The 20818-nt window shown below is 34.2% G+C and overlaps 1 protein-coding gene and 1 long non-coding RNA gene across 5 annotated transcripts in view; one reads left to right on the top strand and one right to left on the bottom strand.

The window, feature by feature from the left end:
- tp53i11b (tumor protein p53 inducible protein 11b) overlaps window positions 1-10233 on the bottom strand; it is a 133370-nt gene extending 123137 nt beyond the window's left edge. For 2 of the 4 annotated variants that reach the window (XR_015514326.2, XM_087292080.2), the window contains exon 1: window positions 9796-9986. The gene's annotated coding sequence lies outside the window, so the exon portion shown is untranslated. 4 annotated transcript variants of the gene reach the window in all.
- The window catches only part of LOC147832840 (uncharacterized), a 418098-nt gene continuing 398661 nt past the window's right edge, over window positions 1382-20818 (top strand). Inside the window, exons 1-3 of the long non-coding RNA XR_015515047.1 lie at window positions 1382-5635; window positions 6534-6846; window positions 7146-7191. This is a non-coding gene — a long non-coding RNA (uncharacterized LOC147832840). The remainder of the gene's footprint in view (window positions 5636-6533; window positions 6847-7145; window positions 7192-20818) is intronic.

The following is a 20818-nucleotide window of genomic DNA, read 5'->3' as shown; positions in this document are numbered from 1 at the left end:
ATGCTCCTTTAGCATTGACTCTGTACCCGAGTCCTGTTAGACTGTCTCCGGAAAACCATAAATCACTGTTTATTACACTTTAACAATTGCTCCATTGTGTTTATGACTTTAGCTTGTTTATTATTTGTACATAACAAATTAAATAACATATTTTTATTTCATACAAATTATCCCAATCAATCTAAAGCAATGACGTTCCAAAATGAGCTAATGAAGTCATCTGGCAAAATTGTATGTATATCGCAATATGCAATTGCAGGGGAAGAAAATACCCCAATGTTTTTTGTTTTTTTTATATATATATATATATCATGCAGCCCTAGTTCAGATGCAAAAACCTCTCTCAAATTCTCTTATAAAATGGGCTTTTTCTCAGGCTCCTGTTTGCAGGTTCAGTAATTTAAATTTTTTGCCAAAGAACAGACTCTTTTCATTCCTTTTAAAAGAAAATACCTCAACATTTAAACAATAAACATTTAATTACTTGTGTATTCAAATATTGACAACGTGAGTGTTGGTTGACAACAAAAGAAAGTGACCACAGAATGTTCATCAGCATTTTTCTGCTTTTTATCTTTATAGTTGACATTACATTTACCAATTTCCACAGAATTTAATTACATTTTTAGAACTTTGAAACTGGCACATGCTTTTTATGAGTCGTGTTGACAGAATGTGATAATATTAAAAATAATAACAATTATGTTATGGTCAATCAATCACAATCAAAATGCGAGTAGAAAAAAAGGTGTTGGATGACAGCAAAGATAAATGTTAGCTTGTCTATGTCACACCAAACAAAAGCAGGTTGTGCCGAGAGAGTCCAAGTTAAAACACCTCAAATCAAACCATGCAATGAATTAAATCCCAAACGACACCCTCTGTAACCTGATAAGGCCATGCATGAGCTTCAGGGGGCTTAGCTGCTTTTGGCTGATACCTATTCCTCTATTTACAGATATTTACCTTCAAAATGTGCAAGACATTCTTTTCTTCTCGCTTTAACCATATTAGAACTTTGGCTAAAATCAAAGGGATTGTTTTCAGCTTTTGCAACAATCCAGTCTCTAAAGAGCTGGGACTGCCTAGGCGTAGTAATCCAATCTGTGAGAAATCCAGGGGAGGACATCTGTTCATTCTGTGGCACAGCAGTGCCCTGCTGACAGAACAGTGCTGGAGGAAATTAAAGCAGAAGCTAAACTAGACCCTCGCTCTCAGGGTCCAATCAGTGCGAACTAACGCAGCATCCTTTTCTCAGAATCTCCCACTTCTGTGACTGATGTCACAGTTATACATAAATAGTCACCATCATTAGCGCCGTGCGTGTTCGATAATCTTTGCTGAATGTGGTTCAGGGTTTTCAACCAGACAAAAAGCTTTCAGGCTATTAATATTAGAATATTTATAGTTTTCAAGCTCAATGCTATACAAAGATCAAGTATTTAAAAAGGTGCAGTGTACATTTAATAAAATCATGGCCAATATTAAGCTGATAATTACATTAATAATCTGGTTACTATTAAAACATGCTTAATAACTTGTAAAAAATAAAAAGAAATACAAAGCAAGTAAAAAATTATATAATGAAGGATAAACTTAAGTGCTAAATGAAATCTTAAATGACATAAATTAATAAATATATAATATCTGCTAATATTCAGCTATATCAAAAAGAAATGAAGAGACCACATAAAACTTCCCAGTGTAATTCTCTCAATTAATGATCTATTGTTAGTTTAAGTAAAACAATATTTTTGGCTTTATGCTATAAACTAATGATGATTTTTCTTCCAAATTTAAAATAAAAATGTAACCATAATAAAAAAAAACTAAATGGTGCCACATTCTCACGTTCACAGCTAATTATATTATGAATAATCATTTGAAGTCAAAATTAATTGTTTCTACAGTGCGCTGCGATGCAGACATGGACAATTCGTTATCAGTTCAGTAATAGATCATAACCGGTTATTACATACTGATGTCATTCATCTCATATGCGCTATGCTGCGGTAGCTTATTAAGGCGAGGGAGGCCAAAATGCTAAAACTACATAAAAACACAGAAACTGTGCACAATTCATTGTGTGTGCATTTGCTGCAAAGTCTCTCATAAGCTATGTTTCCATCCAAAAATTCGAATAAACTTTATGCGCAAAAATGGATTATCGCATAAAAGACATGCGAATAAACCAGCGTTTCTATCCTACGAGTCAAAGCGAACAAAATCGTCACTTCCTGATTACCGGTGCCAAAAATCAACTGTAAAAACAGAATTTGCTGCAGTAGGAGAAGCTGCATCAATGTTTTCTTCATCTAATAAATGACTTGCGCGTCAAAACGCAATCCTGACACACAGTGAATGTGCGGTGGCATTTGAAGGTGTCAGAAACGGAGCACAGACGCTCTTGATTCTGGAGGTCATTAATAATATAAAAACACTAATACTAAAACGGTGAGGCATTTTAGAATGACCAAAACAACCGTTCAGATGGTTTACAATGTGCTCAGCCTGCTGGTTTGTCCATTTACACACATTTTCATCATCACATAATCTCTTATCAAAAAAATCACATGACCTTTTTTAATGTACATACTGAAATTTGTGCGGTAAAAGTAAAATCCTACTCAGTTATTTTCAAAATGTATATGCATCATGGCGTTTCGATCAAACATTTTTTATGCGCATATGCAAAATAGTGGATGGAAACATAGCTACTGACACTGAAGTTACAGCAGACCCACTATTTGAATGCGATTGAAAAAAAAATGAAAGTAAACTCCATTCCTCTCTCTTTCTCTCTCACTGTGAACTGCTAGTATGACGTTTCCTCTCCTCTCAGCTGTTACAGCGATACATCTTGATCAGACATAAGCGCATGTCTTAGTTTTCTTCACAGTGTCGATCATGGATCAGCTGTGATCACCACTGTTGTTTATTAGTGACACTCATCGGTAAACAGTGCCAAAGCGTTACAGCCAATCGCAGCCCTTTCTGTTGAGCGCATGACCAACCATAAGGGTGTAAGAACTCACTAGACTGGGCTCATAAAGTGAGCATGATATTTACATTTGATTAATACATTTGCTATAAATTATCTTGTTACATACATTTTAATAAAAGAATTCTTGTGCTGTGAAGTAAAATATACAATTGTTTATGGAAAGAATCGTCAATGCACCATGATATCCAATTGAATCGAAGGCATGATTATTGTAAACAAACCAAACTGTGAGACCATTGGAGGTCCACACTAATGATTATATTTTTAGGTAACACAATAACAAATGTTTTAACTTCTGAATAAGCTACCATTATTGGTAAAAATGACCCTGATTTTCAATAGGAAATAAGAATAGTTGTGGACAAAAATTGTTCTCACACTTGTGATAGTGCTAGATAAATCCTCATTTTATCTCATATTATACTAAATGTGAGGGGATCTAGACTGCACACTGGTTTTTCAAGCAAAAAAATATCCGTTCAAGTCTCATGAAATTTCACAGCACTTTTTAGCGTGACAAGAAACTATAAAAAAATATATTACTTCTACACTGCAGATATTGGTTTACTAAACCAACAGGGACACATTGTGTACCACAATTTGACTTTGAAATTTTTTGGGTGTCAAATTACATTGAATTAACCATAAATCAGCATCTGAAAAAACAACATCTTCTTGTGAAAGTTTCACAAATATCTTTATTATGTTATTTAGAACTGTGAATGAAATCATTATCCGTGCAGCACAGTTTGACAAAAAAAAAAAAAAAGTGCCTGCAAGAACATTATCCAAAATGACATTGTTTTACTTGTGGCACATTTCACGTGAGTTTAAATGTTTAAAAACTCAAGAAGTTTGGACAGAAAAAAGTTAAACATTACTGCAATGTAAATGACCACTATCAATAATCTGCCCTATAATTACAATTTGTGCCAAAAAAAACTGCCTCTGTTAATTTCAGTTTGAAAACGTATGTATTAACATGTTTTTCTTTTCTGGAGTTTCACAGAAATGCATAGACGGAGTTGCATGTTTTGAATGAGCCACGATTGAAATGATCTACAAGAAAAACAAGGAAACATTGTATACGCAAAGACATCAATAAGGAGAATTGTAAAATGATTCCTGAGGGCAAATCATATCGTGTATCACAAGCCTTTTGAGCTCACCAGGACATTATACAGTATTTGAGCACAATATATGAATAAACAGGGGGAAAAACAAACAACTCACATTCAGACAATTCATCAAGTGTTTGCAATCAACTGCCTGATTGTATGTATACTCGAGTAAACTGTCTGGATGAGAGTTTTCCCCCCTTTTTCCATTTTAACTGAAGTGTTTGTTGCATTTTTATTTTGATGCCATTCATATACTAATTTAAATATTAGTTTCTGAACTTATAACAGATTTGATTTGATACTTTTTAATTTAAAAAATACATTATAACATTAGTTTCTTTTTTTCATTATCTTCACTGCAGCATTTTCTACTAAACTCTCCACCACAAAGGGCTCTTGAGATACAGCAGTTGAAGATTGTTTGGTCTGAGTATCTTAAAAATATTGTGGTATCACAGTTTCACAGGACAGTGCTTGATAAATCAACCCAGTGATAGAATAAGACATGACAGAAAGCAGGTCACCATCTGCTTGTCTTACCCAGAGTGCTGTGCTCTCAAGACTTGCGACAGTGTCATTTTTTTATTTTTTTTCAGTAGCATTAAATTAGCATCATCATCATCTTCACTGTGATACTGAGAAGAACTTAAAGGAGAAGCAGGTAAAAATCTGTAAGCAACCCAATGGAAAAATGTCACTTTTTACAGGTCACTTAACAGCACAGCAACCCGGAAAGGTCATCTGTTATGGCGATATTTCATGTAACTCACCATAATCAATCATAGACAGAAGCTTTGCACACAAGGAGGTGTTTTCCCTCATATTTCCACCACACTGACAGCCAGGGCATAACTACACATTCTGCTCTCATGAGACATTTGAACTGCACAGAAGGCAATTCTGGCTTTGTGTACATACTATCTGGATTTAGATCACTGTGCCCTTTCAAGGCCTCTATTTCAAACAGAGCAAATGGTCAGTATCTGCACCTTATATAATATGCATAGCCCCTGCCTCCTAATGTTACCATGGTAACAAAATCGGGACGAACTGGATTCAGATTGCTCCTCCTTTGAGTAAGAAATTTCCACACATTCACCTCCCACACCTGTCTCCAGAACCAAGACCTGGATAACACGCACTGAGCAACTGCAGCTTTAAGGTGACAAAGTTTTCTAAATGATTTTAGGCTGTTCATGAAGGGCTTTTTTCAGTTTCATGAACAGCGAGTCTCCTGGATGCACTTTTAAGTTTTAGGTTTATCATACTTTATCAATTTGTTCCTGCAGATTTCAATTACATATTTTAAAGGCTGTTTTCTCAAAACAAGTTTTTTGTAGTCTCTAAAAGCAGGGAAACACAGAGAAATTTCTGAAAATGGTAAAGATCATACATCCAGGCCAATGTCACAAGTGAGTTTATGTAAAAATCGTTTGGGTTTGATGTACATGAGTAATATCACACTCGTAGCAGTGCCATATGGCTGTATATCGGCACTAGGGTTGTAACGGTATGAATTTTTTACGATATGATAATCGTCTAAAACAATACCACGGTTTGACGGTTTCGCGGTATACGGTATGTTACAAAATAATAGAACAGTGAAGCAAATTTGACTTTTTCCAAATAATATATTTTCAGTTACTATAAACAACACCACTTACAATGAACAAATAAAAAATAAGAAAATAATAAATAATGTGTCAAAGTCCAAATAAAGTCCAAATAAACATGGTGCAAATCATCAGTAAAAAATAGATATAAATATTTACTATACTATAAATAGTTACATAACGAAACTAGATTCAATATGGAACATCCTTAGGTTTTATGTGGCAGCATGGATATGGTTGTCTGTGGATATGGATTTGGATATGGTTGTCTGCAATGCAGACAAACAGCTGCACCTTCATTTGTGTCTTTTGAAAACAGCAAGAGCAGCAGTTCGTCTTTGCTGTGTCACTGTTTTGTCATGTTTCTGTGCTGCTGTGCATGCAAAAGTACTTAGTATGAGAATTATTTCATGCAAAACTTTTTTTTTTTTGCCGCGCATAAATGTATGCCTATCTCTCATTCCGTGTTGTTCAAAAAGCTCATGTTGGTCCACAAACAAAAGCGAAACCTATGCTTATTGGTTGTGATATAGCGAGTTTGAACCAATCTGGGCATGGAGGAGGGATAATGCATCAATGTATCATGTCTGGTTTGTCAGGAGACACCGTGACGAGCGTTTCTTTGTCAAATCAGTGTTGTCAAATTTTGATGACGTAACCGCACTGATTCCGGAGCCTCTGAAAGTCCGCGAATGTTATGTGATACAACACTGGAAAGCTGAGATTCTCTTCTTTATGCCAATCTTTGAATTGTATGGATCGGATCAGCGGATCAAAAGTTATTAAACAATTAAGTGCATTAGTGTCCCACCAGTGATGGTATACAGCAATATCACACTGCTACGAGTGTTATATTGCATTTATACAACAGTTTGATGGAAAAATAGAGTACATTAAAAAGAAAATCTAACACGGAGAGCCTAAAAATCCTTTTGTGTGAGGAACAACTTTCTTCCGCCATTCATTCACTACGACTGATGTCAGAACAGCAGAAGCTGTGACTAAATCACCAACGTCACTTTAGAGCTAGTATTTGAATGATTCTCTAGCATATTATTTAAAGTGATGATGAAACAGGTGATTTTGCTTACAATTATAAGGCCGAACAGCATGAAATGCAATCATTTCCCAGTATTTTTTTTTTCTGTTGCAATCAGAAGATCACAATAATTAGCCACAAAATAAAAAGGCCAAAGCAGTGCAAACACAACCAGATTACCGTTTTGTTTGTGATAAGGAAAACGCTAAACATATGCGGGCATTTCTTCTTTCTTTCTGTTTACTGAACTAGTCTGCAGTAAAAAAAAAACAAGACTCATTAAAAACAAACAGATGGCCAACTAAAACGTAACTCAGAGTAATACAAAGAGTGGCCTACACAAAACACATACATTCTTGATATGCGAGTCCCATCTCACACTTAATACACTACAATTACTATGGTATAAATACAGCACTACAACATACAAAGAGAGAGATCGACTTAGAACATCACTTACCAGATTTATAATAATATGATTAGCTGTAGATTAAAAATATGCCAATCTTTTCTCCTCTAAAGGCTGGTTGTGTGATCTTTGTCACCATCTTGTGAATGGACATCATTAACCGCCTATGCTCAGCATTACTCAGCATAACAGGCTGCTAGATGCCAAAGCGCTGTATCTAAAAAATTTAAAATATTTTAAAATAGGCACTATCCTTATAAATAAAGAGCATAGTTGCAGTCTAAACAACTACATTCTTGCCTAAAAAAGCCTCAAAAGTGCATTATTTTGTGCAACAGCTGCATTATTTGTCAAACTGTAGTGAGTTTACGGATCCGCTGTCACTCTATGTGGGCGGATAATACAGAAGGGTGAGAAGGCTGTACGACTTCTGATATTGCAGAGTATTGCACGGCTATCAGCCAATCAGATTGAGAACCAGACAGAACTGTTGTATAAAGTGATGTACGACACAATCTTTGATGGCCCTGTCATGCATAAAACATCATACAGCACTCGTTTTTCAGTAAGTTCATCACTCTAATTGGTCAATTTTTAACAGATCAGCTTGTTCATCCACAAGCTAACAACTTCCAAACATTTTTTGGCAAATTTATAAAATGACTATAGGAGGAGCTTGTGAGCTGCTTGCACAAAAATTGCATTGTGTAAGCCTGCCTCAAAGAAACCTTATTGATATTATCTTTAAAAAAAATCATAGTAGCACTTAAACGGTACAATAGTCTACCTTTTGAAATAATATGTACCTTTAAAAACAACAATATGGACCCATTTTTTAAAAGCAAGTAGCTTTTAAAAAGGTAGCGCCCCCAGGGGCAGCTTGTGTGTGTTTTTTTAGCTAGATGACTATGCAAATTAGCTAATATTTCATAATATTATTCATTTGCATATTAAAACATACAATTTAGAAAACTTGTAATTCAAAAAAAATTATTAATTATGCAACAACTGCAGAAATGTGACAATAACTATTAGCTTTTACCCTATTCACCTTCAGTTTCTTGCATTAATAAAAAATGAAGCTCAATAACTAGTATGGACTTTGGATCAGTTTGTATCATAAAACTGGCAAAGCAAATTTAAAATACTCATCTGCATCAGCTGCTTGAAGTATCACCTCAGTGATGGTTATTTGAGGTGAGATATTATGTGGCAAACCAAACACACAGACAAAAAAAACTGAGGGCACTGTTTCAAAGGTGTGAAATTGACAGGAAATGAAGACATAAAACAGTCGGACATTAAGAAAACATTTCCTTGCACCTGTCCTTGCCCATGTTGTTTTACATAAACTGTAAGCAACAATTACTCTCTAACCTTAAACAAAGCATGCTAGACAGCAAGAGGAGACTTCCAAGAACACATTCACAAAGCCAAGAAGATAATTACAGCAAGACTACTGAGAGCAAATACGTGAAAAAACAACAAAGCTCAAATATTGGAAGAAAAGGTTCAGTGTCTAAGCTGACAATTACTGTATGTGTTTGTTTTTTTAGTTTTTTTTTTTCTTGCATAAATTCTTTAAATCTTGCATAAAAAAGTATTTAAAGTCATGATTTTATGATTGCAATGTAGAAATCAGCTCTCAGTGCTCAAAATCTGGCAGCACATTATAAAAACATTTCCGAGAGTAAACAGTGTAGTGCAACAGACCTAAATGCTGCAGTGATCCAACAACTAATCAAGTGTAGACATAATATCATTATTAATCTCTCTGCTTTCTCCCAGTAATCATCAACAGATTTGACTCAACAAACATGCACACTGTGTTGCTCTTGGACACAATTATAAAGACGATTTAAAACATAGAAATCTTAATTATTTGTATGTTGTTATAAAACAATTCTTCATACACAGATACAATAAATACATCAATAAATGAAATAATATTATGATTAAAAATAAATTTGATTAAAATGTACATAATTTCCAATTTAGAAGTTGAAAATGTGTCAAAAATGCACCACATATACCATGTAATGTATAATATATTAAAAGTAAAATTAAAAAAGTTTCTCAGAGATGATTTGCAGCTGGAAGGGCATCCGCTGCGCAAAACATATGATAAGTCGGCAGTTCATTCCGCTGTGGCGACCCTAGATTAATAAAGGGACTAAGCCGAAAAGAAAATGAACGAATGAACGAATAAAATAAAAAATAGTTACAACCGTCGCTTTATTAAATTAAGGCTCTTAGCATTAACTGTATCAAAGTAAAACGACTTTCACTTCCATGCCAAGCCTGTAATCGCTATAATTTTTTAAAACGGGTTCTTTCAGGGTGGCAGCAATTCGTGGAATTGTTCACATTTAGAATTTAAGTCTATTTTTTGTATGGAAAAGCACCTGTTTCACAGAATATCCAACCTGAAGATAAAAATCCGCGCGAAAGCAGAAAAGTGATTCAAGCAACTCGGTAAGTAAAATATTACAAGTCTTACCAATCCAACCCTGCGCTTTTGAGAATGTACTTCTAAAACAAATGTTAAAACTGTCAATCCAGTATCCGTTTGGTGAGTAGTAAGTTGTCGCGTGCTCGAGCGCGCATACCTTCAGTTCTCTCCAAGCTGTTTGAATACTCCATGTACTTCATACAACACATGTTGATCAACAATGAACGCGGGTTTCCCTCGTGGGCATTAAAATAAACTTAATAACGCACGAGAAGGCACTTTTATCATCCCTGCATCATGTCCGCGTCCCTTTCGCTACCACGTTTGCCTGGGTATAATTCAAAAGAGAGTAACCAGTACTCCTGTGTATAACTATGTGAGATGGATAGGTGTAGCGACCGCACAAAGATATTACTTAATAAGAATTTAAAAAAATACTATTTCCTCACCAGTTTAGTTGAAAGAAGCTTCTGAGGTTTTCTGTGTCTCCGCTGCGCAATGTTCGGTATGTCGTCCGATTATTCTCTTGATAAATTTACATTGCAGTGCTCTTTGGGTTTGCAAACAACCAAGTCTCCGACGGATCTATAACTTTGCCGTAATATCCCTCATTCAGAATATGAGCGCAGCTCTGTTTACCGTAATACTAAGAGCGCTCGAGTACACGTCATGAGCAGATTGCTTAGTGAAAAACGAATGAATGTCAAGTCTGTCTGAACAGAATAGCAACTTTTTATTAATATGTGTCATGTCTAAAAATAATAATCGAATCAGTTGATCTGTCAAGATAACCAAAGCAAGATAGAGAGTTGTTTTTTTTAAACCCCTGGGGTGTTTAGTTCTCATTATACTGGTAGGGCACAGACAAGCGTCCTGGCATTAACTACTTGTCAGATTATGCTACCAACACTGTATTTGAATGGTTCTAAGGTTGGGGTTGGGGATTGGAGTGATATTAAAGCCTCATATCACACCACTCCACATGTAAATTTTACACTTGTAGAACAATCTGATAATGTCTAAGAGGATTACTTTCTGCCCCACTCACAATAAATTCTAGCACATTTTTTCTGTTTTGTTTCAAATAAATGATAGTTTATATATATATATATATATATATATATATATATATATATATATATATATATATATATATATATATATATATATATATATATATATATATATTAATAGGTATTTATTTTTAACTAAAGAAAATTCCACTTTCTTTGCTCATATTTATATATTTATCAAGGGTGCCAATAATTATGACCATAAAAAGAAATACACAAATGTGCTAAAATATTTAGAACAAAATGGCTAAACTGAAAAGAAATAAAAAAAAAAAAAACTCTTATACCTAAGGAAATGTGGCCCTACCACAATTTTTGATTTCATGTAACAATGAAAACAACATATTGGTGAACCAGCAATCACAATGAGAGAAAGTGACTTCTTCATTGGCTAAATGTTATTGCTGTAGTGCTTCCATTTCAACCAGCCAAACTTTTATTTAGCAGGATGTTCTGAAAAGGCTTGCATTTTTGAGTGTGCATGATGTGGCTAGTTTTTCCTAACACAAAAGACTAAAATGCAAGTAAAGTGACTCTTAAGGCCTGTGTATACATTTTTCTAACATTCCTTCTCAGTTTTGCATAGTTTACAAAGTATAGATAAGATTACCACATGTGCAGTACCACCTAGTGGACTCAGCCTTCAATTCACACCTGTATGGAAGGTGACACCCTTCATGAATAGGCATTAAGGTCTGATGTTTTTGTGCAGCATACTTAGATCCCAAAATAACATGATGTCACATATGCAAATATAGTGTCAAATATCATCTGTTTTGTTAGCAGACTTTTAGCTTTGATTACCTGAACCTCTGAAATAATGGCTATAGAGATTTGACTGTAGTACATTTTTATGAAACATTTTTTAGTACTTTTAGGTTCCTTTATATGATTATTTTGCACACATGTATTACAGAGTACACCATGCTGTGTTAATTTTCAGGAGGGACACATTAAGCTTACAGTTGGGCTTCATCAGTTGGTTTAATGTACTCCACTGGTTGACTCTCATCAGGTTAACGTGGAATCAGTTGGCCTGATTCAACATGTAGAATGGTGTATGCACAGCTAGTGTTTTCAGCCATTGTTGAACTTTCAGTGAAAGGATGTGACTATTTTCAATTTTATACTGTTCCTTTTACAGCATCGATGTTGTAATTTAATTAAATTACAACTAGTTAAACAGACTTAAGCATTATTTAGGTGTTAAAGCGTAAAAAGAGACAAAAGACTGTTTAAACGCAGGCGCCATCATTAGCAGCAGGCTAGCGCAAATACTACATTGAAAATACTGGGTTAAAATTTATTTCCAAATTTTAAAGACATGACGCAGAGAAATAGAATTTAATGCAGTGCTTCTTGTTTGGTCTAAAACCCCCTTTTATACACTCTCAGAAATGAAGGTTTGCGAACTGTCACCTTTTTAAAAGGTACACATTTGTACTTAAAGGGTCCATATTGGTACCTCAAAGTATATATTAGTACCTAAAAATCTTAAGAGGAACACTTTTGTACCGTTTAGGTACTGTACCCTTGTGGTGTTAATATGATCCTTTCATTTACCTTTCAAATTTGTATCTGTTAAAAAGTACCACCCCAGTGACAGCTTGTGCACCTTAATTTCTGAGTGTATTGTATCTCAGCCAGGCAGTGATGATCTCTGTTTTTTAAAGAAATCAGATCTTCAGGGCCCGGTTTTTCAAAAGTAATCCACTAGGATTTTGGATAAGGGATTGGATCAAATCTTGAAAATGGGTTTTTCAAAAGAAAAAACGGATTACATAATCGGATAAGATCACGTAATCTAATCTTGGTTTTGATCCGGATCAAACCTTTAGTTTGGGTTTTTCAGACCTTTTTTGTAGGATTTGGATCACTTTGATCCAAAAAACCTGGATTAAACTGATCCCATCAGAAGGATGGATTTAGCGTGGATTTCATACCCAAAATGTAATGAAAACTTAAAAAATGTATTAAATAAAACTATATTTGGATCATGCAGCATCTTACGAGATATACTATTTATTCATAAGGTTTTAATTTTATTTGTTCATCTGTCAGGCTATAGTGATTATAGACTTTAACGTATTTAGCCTTTCAGTATAGGCCAACAGCAAATTAGAAAGAGTTTGGCCTCATAAAATAATCCCCCAACAGCTGTCAAATTTTACCAAAAACAATACAATTTATTCTATATATATATACATATATATATATATATATATATATATATATATATATATATATATATATATATATATATATATATTCATCACAATGGAAAATATTTTTGTGTTTAGAATATTTATTTGTGATGCATGCAATGATAACAGAGTAACAAAAAAACAAAAAAAATTCAAAGAATGGCAATGCCTGATTTTTAAAATCACTTTCAACAATTGCAAAAAGAGACAGAAGTTCAGCTTCATCTGGCAAAGGAACAACTGACTCTGATCAAACTGCAGCAAACCATGACCACAATTGAGATCTGCCTCCTAAAGAAAATGCTCCGACAAGCTGCTCCCTCCACATCAGATGAGGAAGTCTGACATTATTGTGGAGGTTTCAACATTGTCTTTTTTTTATTCAATACATCTATATTTGAAACTTATTATAAATATCCTCAATGTACAGTGTTGTAGATCTCAGATGAGCAGACTGCTGGAAGAGGATGGGGTGCGGTTTTTCTTGCTTTTATTATTTATTATTATAATTATTTTATTATTTATAAAATTTTCTTAGTTTTCATTTCAAATAAAAATATTCATATTTTTTTATTCATATTTACCACACACTGGCTTGTCTATTTGTTGCTGTTTACATAGGCCTATCTATCCACCTACATTGTGATTGAGCACTGGTAATCCAGATTTAGTGATCCTGAAAAGTTCCTATCTGGATCAGAATGATCCAATCCAATGTTGCTTTGAAAAACTGGCTCAAAAAGTAAGCTGGATTACCTGATCACAGATTGCAAAAACAGGATTACTAAATCCGGATCAAATTTATCCGGATTAAACCTTTTGAAAAACAAGGCCCAGGTGACAATTCACTGGAAGCCCTGGGGCTATATGACTGAATTTAAAAATCCATAAACATATACCCCATTGGCCATTCACTGAAAAGGGGTATGCACAGTACATGTTTTTCAGCCACCAATAAACTTGCAGTTAAAGGTTGTTGTGACTATTTTCCTACAAAAAAAGGCCTACATATATCCTAAAAGTAAATAAAGCAGATTATGCTGATTATTCCATTATGCTTAATCCACAGAGCCCTACAACTGCATTTCCGACACCTTAATGCAGAGAATATAACATTTAAGGCTTATAAGAGTCAAACGATTAGGCAACAAATGGTGCCATTTGAGAGGCAATCTTGTAATCAAAGCTGTTTCTTCAAAGATGGTGAAGAGGTGAAGGCACTTCCTCTTTAGGCCTATTGATCTCCAATAAAACCAATGTTTTCAAGTGCGCTTACTAGTTAGAAATGGTGTCATAAATGATCTGTTTCTGTTCACTGAAATAACCTTGTGCACCTTAAAATACCTTATTCTGACATGCTTGCACACTATTTGCCATTACAGAAATATACACATGAGAGTTATTCAGCTGTTGACTTTGTAGTAAGAAAAGCGTGCATTGGATTTAGTTGGTACATGAAAGCAACCCACGTAGATTTCTAAAGGAATCTCATGAGACACCAACCCACACACACTTTAAACAGAAATGTCTTGACAACATAATGTTTAATATTTCAACGTCAATATATACTAGCACAAGATGCTTAAAAAACTCTTTTTCCAGTCATGCATAGACTTGAATAACATTATATAACTTTGTCTCTATCTTTGCGCGCTCTAGTGATAACAGTTTATGAGTGAAATCGGACATGTTACTCAAGAATGCATGTAAGTTAGAATGTACTGTTTGCTAGACAGAGATGGTATGAGAAGAGAAATAGTTACTTATTTCCTCCAACTGCATTCCTTAATACGGTTTGACCCCAGTCTTTAACTTTTAAATCTATTTAAGGGAAGGAATGAAGCGTTACGCAGCTTAGTGTTTAAAAAAATATGCCATCAAAATACCAAAATCTCTGTCTGTCCATTTAAAAACAAGTTTGTAATATTTAGTCGGCTACACAAATGTTACTAACACTTATAGTTGTGGTTTATAACTGTGGTCTGGATTGAGTCATTACTCATGGCAATTAAAACGATTATAAGGATTCTGAGATTTTAATGAGAACAGTAATTTGCACACTGAGTTCAGAGCTTCTACCCACAAGAGCCGGATTACTGAATCTATGGTGTTGAGGGTCATTACATTTTAATGCCTGTTTTGCATTGTGAAAAAGGGGTTCCAGAAGCAATTACGAAGTAATTTATTAGTCACCTAGAGGAAGAACATGTTTCATCAATCTGAGCTGCACATTTCCTGACTGGAGGATTTATTTATTTATTTTTGCTGCATTGAGGTTTATCAAGACCTTCAGCCTTCATTCTGTTGTTGGAAGCAACAGTTTATTTTCATGTCTTCTAATCTTTTCTTAAAATGTGGCACGTAGAGGGAGCTAGAATTTATTTATTTAAAAATGTTTTTCAAAGAAATAGAGAGGAATGTGAAAAATGTTACAATCGTCCTCAGTCTCCCAATATTGTAGTCTTTATTTTATTTTTAAATTCTCATTTCCAATGTGGAGGTTGCTATTTTCCTGAAATACTGTTCAGTTCTTGCCTATTATTAGACTACAATTGATATTTGAATAGATGGAGCTTTCAGATAATAATGATTCATCATTTCAAGACTTTTTCACTTTGTGTAATTAAACTGAAGGATACATAATAAGACTGTCTAAATGTCTGTAATTTTACAAACAGCCTATAATTCCGATATATCTTCACAAGATCTTTGCAGTAGTCTGCAGGGAAATGCATAAGCAATAATAGATTTCAGTAGTTGTCATCAGTTCTGAAAAAGAAAACTGTGTTGATAGTGCTGTTGTTAAAACGGTACATTATTTGTTTCACATGCAACATCTTTTAATCTCTCTAAGAGGATAAAGGTATTTATATATGCCAGATCCAAGCTTTTCAAAATAAGAGGATCTGGTCTCAATATATTCTCATAGACTTTCATCACACCTGATGTGCCGTGAAGCTTCTCCTATATGTGTTTTTTTTTTTTTTACAATTTAATATTGTCTTTTTTTTCTCAAGAGCACTTCTTTGCATAGCCTCAACACACTGGAAATATGTATCTCAGCTCTTGCAAAAACATGTTGCTCTGGGTGAGTTTGCAAATTCCAGATAACAACTCCACTAGAGAGCGCTATCTACATTTTTGCAAATCGTCACCTTATAATTATAAGGTTCTATCTGCGTTCTGTAAATGTTGGAATATTGAGCTTCAAAATTTTGTATTCCATATAGCAAACAGTATGTGTGTAACATTTGTTTTTAAACAAAAAGTCTTAAAATGTAAACAACTTATAGAAAACACCCCATAATGTAAATAAGTTGTCATTTAATAGGAATATGTCAATATCTCAATTTTAACAAAAAAGTCAGATAGAACCTTATAATTCTAAGGTGACGAAATGCCTTAGGGGTTTGCATGACAATGACGGGTGGTCTGTCTCTTGATGATTTCCAAGGCAATAATATTAGTTAATTGTTACATATAAAAAACAAAAACATGCAAAAAAAAAAAGAAAAAGAAAAAAGCCATCAGCCTTTCATATTTTTTTTTATTGGATTGTGACTCCTGCGGTTACATTAGATTAATGACAAAGCACTAGCAGAGTTTCAGCAGATTGATTTTTTTTTTTTTTTGGTGGGAGGGGTGGGGGGGGGGGGTCCATATTAAAAATTCTGACAACTTTCTGGCACTCACGTATATTAAAAATAAATAAAGGTCACGGCTGAATGTGGAGTCTTCAAAACTAATAAGAATTGACTTGCTGTTTTCCAACTTTGTGCTCATACACTACGAACTCATACACTATACGAACAATTTAGCCTACCCAATTTACCTTTACCGCATGTCTTTGGAGTGTGGGGGAAACCAGAACACCCGCAGGAAACCCACGCGAACACGGGGAGAACATGCAAACTTCACACAAAAATGCCAACTGACCCAGCCGAGGCTCGGAACAGTGACCTTCTTGCTATGAGGTGACAGCACTACTGTGCCACTGCGTTGCCTCGTAGGGTACATTTTGTAATAATTTTCAGATACACATCCTTCTTGTGCACATCTACAATAGTAGCCCACGCTTACAAAGGTCCAGAATTGCTCCCATACATGAGCTCATTTTTCCTTTTTTGACTGCATGCTATTACTGAAACTCATCGGAAAAGGCTTTAAGACTAAGCTAAGTACTCTGTTGGCTGTATGTCAGCGGGACTTCAGCTATTGGTTTTGTTCAATAAAACTATTATTTTTCAGTCCAACATCCAGCTGTGCAAAAAAAAAACATACCTCAAACATACATACCACAAACATAAGCGGGTGTAAGTGAAGTCATTTTTCACTACTGACCTACTGTATTGTTGTTTTACATTTTAAAAGTAACTTCTATTTGAAATATTGGACCTTATTCTTGAAACAAAAATGACGTGGCCCATATTGTTGTTATTCATTAATTTTCAAATGTACATTATAAAAAAAAAATTATTTAACGTTTTTTCCCGAGAGAGATTTACAGACACTTGCCATAAACAAAAAGCATAAAATCACCAAGGCGAGACTCTGTTGCTATTTGGGAAACTCTGTATGTCACTAGTGTCACATGGCAGCCATTCTCAATTAAAAATTCCAATAGAAAAACAGCACAGATTAATTAATACTAGATGGAATGAATTAAAATACTGAGTTAAAATGAGTACATCCCCTTTAAAAAGTAACATTTTAAAACAATATCTCAATGAAAACAGACAATTTCCTCAATGTTGATAAGACTAAGTAATACATCTGATATCTAAAATATCTGTTTCAAATAACATAAAAGTAATGTTAGCAAAATAACTTAATTACAATTTTTTGTTTACCTCAAATTAGGGTAAAGCAAAAATGAATATACGCAACAAAAACTACAACAAAACTAGTAGTTCTACATCATCTAGTAGTTTTATGGCATTTAATGATGTTGATATTGAATGGCAAATACATTTAAAATAAATAGATAAATATATTTAGAGAAAGTAGCTTTTTAAATAAAAATTTTATTAGTCTTTTTAACAAACAACACTGGAAAATACTATGTATTATCATAATATAATACTCCAACAAAAAGTACTGTCAGTCTGCTATCAACATCCCCTTTTGAAGTCATTCATTCATTCATTTTCTTGTCGGCTTAGTCCCTTTATTAATCCAGGGTCGCCACAGCGGAATGAACCACCAACTTATCCAGCAAGTTTTTACGCAGCGGATGTCCTTCCAGCCACAACCCATCTCTGGGAAACATCCACACACATTCATACACACACACACACACACACACACTCATACACTACGGACAATTTAGCCTACCCAATTCACCTACCGCATGTCTTTGGACTGTGGGGGAAACCGGAGCACCTGGAGGAAACCCACGCGAAGGCAGGAGAACATGCAAACTCCACAAAGAAACGCCAACAGAGCCGAGGTTCGACCCAGCGACCTTCTTGCTGTGAGGCAACAGCACTACCTACTGTGCCACTGCCGGCCCTTTTGAAGTCATTTTAACTTAATTTAATTTAAATTGTCTTTATTTGACTTTTTATTCACAGCAACCCAGCTGCCGGAAATAAATTGTAAAATAACAGATTTTTTACAGTGTACTTTTTTACAAGAAATGCTAGAAAAATGGTAAAGTTCTACATTATTATTGCTATTATTATTATTATCATTATTTTGTTTTCATTTTGTAATATTCAAAGGGCTTAAATCTGACTTAGGAAAGTTTAATGTGCTGGCCAGTTTGTTATTTGACTAATAAATGACAATTGGCTACAGTTTTTAATTTAAAATTTTAACAGATTCCTGTTTTTTCTAATTATATAAGATGTGATAAAGTTGTAAATTAAAATTTGAATTTAATTTTTTTAAATAAAAAAAGAACTAAAAGTAAAAATTAAAAGTATTTTTTAATATTTCTTTATTGTAAATATTTAGCAAATGTTTTTGGTACATCAAAACTGTGGTTATGACAACCACCCAACAAGCTAATCCAGCTAAAACATATGCTTAAAATGTCACTAAAATGCTATTTTATTTCAAAATTTAAAACTCAAATTAAATAGAAATCTAGGCTTATAACTGCAAAAGATCTATTTTGTTTATCTCTCAGAGATGCAATGTCAGACACAAATGCAATGAGCCCATTCAAATGCATTGCATGCAGCTCAGATTGCATGTGAACCAAGTCTGCAGCCTGACCCTTCTTTCTAGATCAGCGAATTTTAACCTAAACCTGTTTTACCTTGATTGTACATCGCATTTTTCTTTTTTTGTGGAACTGTACTTAATTAGAATTAGTAAAGCACTCTGCAGTACAACAAGTGAGCTACTGAGAAAAATGACCATGACAGAAAAGTTGTCCATGAAAATAGATAGGTAAGGCACATGTCTTTGATTAATAATTACAGACACTGTTAAGTTGTTTTATGGTATTTATTTGGTCTTTTGCAACAACTGCACAAAAATAATCCTTTATTAATCCATGTAAAATGAGGGAACATTGCTTTCATACTGCCCCTTCCTTACCATTCACTTTACCTATAAACTGCAGTCAAATGCATGTTTAAGTATGTTTTGCAAAGGTTTTACAAAATAGGCTGGAGCATGTATTTTCAATGAGCCTGTGTTGCCTTCGCACCAGTGAAATCTGACCTGTTTATTCTTGCATGAACTGCCTCTGTAACATTAATTTACAATGCTACATCAAACACAATTCCAGTTATGCTGCTGTGTGCAAGTGAGACTAGAGATGAATATATTTGGTGACAAGTGAGTCTCACATTTGATCTAAATTTAATCTTTAGCTCTAATAAAGGAGATGCAAGAGGCTGAAATACGAAACAAATGCATGATTCGCTAGTACTAGCAAGACTGGAGACAGCAAACAATTAACTTCCCCTTAATTAATATAGTTTAATTCTGCCACCTACACACATCTTTATGGATTACCCTCAGATGAGCTCCGAGATGCCAGTTAGATCTATCAGAACGTGTCGAGGCAGTGCTTTGTTCTGCTCTGTTGTTAAGGATATAGCATTGATTTGAGAAGTCATTAGTGGGGTGGTGTTCCTTCACATTGACTAAACCTGAGATAAGCAGTAAGTTCCCTATTTCCCTACAAACAGTCCACACAGTCTGAAATTGACCCTCTGTATTGCTGAGCTGTAAACATGAGCTAATCATCATCGAATCAATGAATCGGCTATTATTGTGGCTGTTGTTGACCTTTTTATCATGACTTTTCAGTTCTCCACTTATCTGAAAGCAACTGAATTAATATTAAACCAACCTGAAATTAAAGCTTTGATTTTGATCTTTATGATGCTAAATAACATTTCATGCATAATAAACATTAGGAAAACATTCAGGGTGCAAAATTATTAAAGTTTTAACGATTGATGTATTTAAACAGTCTTTTATTGTGTTGAAAAACCAACAGTAAACATTCTGGGTTCCTGTTGTCCAGACTGACTGACCTTTTAAAAAATGCTTGCACATTTCTTGTTTCTTGCTAGATTGTGACTAAATATTGGATTTATTATTTTATTTATGTTTTTTTTTTCTATTTGTTTTTGTTTTTCGAGTTAGGACAGACTTTGTATTTCTTTTTGGAACCAACTGTCATTGAACTTGTTTAACTGAGTTAAATAAAAAAGCAGAAATTGTGTAGAATTTGTCTGTTTTAATTAATTCACCCAAAATTACAATCCTGTTTTAATTACGCCATACAAAAGGTTTTAAAAATATTAAGATATTTTAGGCCCCGTACTGTCAGGTCTTGATGTCCAATTACAATGTGTTGTCTATATCTTGCCTGTTCGTTTACAACGTTCATTTAATTATGACCATATTTGATTAATGTCTTTACACTTGCTATACA

The sequence above is a fragment of the Danio rerio genome, chromosome 18 (assembly GCF_052040795.2).
Source record: "Danio rerio strain M-AB ecotype USA chromosome 18, GRCz13ab, whole genome shotgun sequence".
Lineage (NCBI taxonomy): Eukaryota > Metazoa > Chordata > Actinopteri > Cypriniformes > Danionidae > Danio > Danio rerio.
Note: the sequence above shows the minus strand (reverse complement) of the source record. Positions and strands in the feature narration are given on the sequence as shown.